The following is a 586-nucleotide window of genomic DNA, read 5'->3' on the forward strand; positions in this document are numbered from 1 at the left end:
AAGTCTACTCGAAGTCAAGACAAGAGGTCGCTGTCACTTGTCAGTCAATGGTTCTTTGACAGAATACACTGTCCCGTTCTGCTGGTCTTTGCCAGAGTGCCATGCCCAGACTACCACACAAGGCCAACCAGGATGCAGCATAGCATGTCCTAGGCCGAAAAACATCACAGGAATTACTTAGGAACTTCTGTACAATACTGACAGATTAGTCCAAACTTCTCCTCTAAAGTAATGGGTCTTTATGATGGGAAGTGTTTTGCTAAATTACTTGTCTATCTACAATTATCAAAGCATTCTTGTTAGAATCATACTTGTTTTCCTTATATATTATATTGTGCTACGAAAAGAACTCACACAAAATTACACCTTAACACTGCATAAATACTTACATTCTGTTATTTTTTAAAAAGTAATCTATGTTTCGCAAAGTCCGCAGAATAGCTCTCCTTTTCTGGCAGTTTTTTTTTCTTTCATTTGTTTACGTTTCAAAGAAAGACATTTTCTCGACACGTTTTATTTTAGTTCAGACTCTGGAAAGTAGATGGCGGGAGTGCGCACCGAGGTCGACCTTGGTGCGATCTCGCGT

General features: G+C 39.4%; 1 protein-coding gene across 1 annotated transcript in view; it reads right to left on the reverse strand.

Annotated features, from left to right (window-relative positions):
- LOC119587157 (ribonuclease P protein subunit p29-like) overlaps nucleotides 1–586 on the reverse strand; it is a 3,310-nt gene extending 2,724 nt beyond the window's left edge. Inside the window, exon 1 of the mRNA XM_037935924.1 lies at nucleotides 390–586. The gene's annotated coding sequence lies outside the window, so the exon portion shown is untranslated. The remainder of the gene's footprint in view (nucleotides 1–389) is intronic.

Source organism: Penaeus monodon, chromosome 22 (genome assembly GCF_015228065.2).
Source record: "Penaeus monodon isolate SGIC_2016 chromosome 22, NSTDA_Pmon_1, whole genome shotgun sequence".
Lineage (NCBI taxonomy): Eukaryota > Metazoa > Arthropoda > Malacostraca > Decapoda > Penaeidae > Penaeus > Penaeus monodon.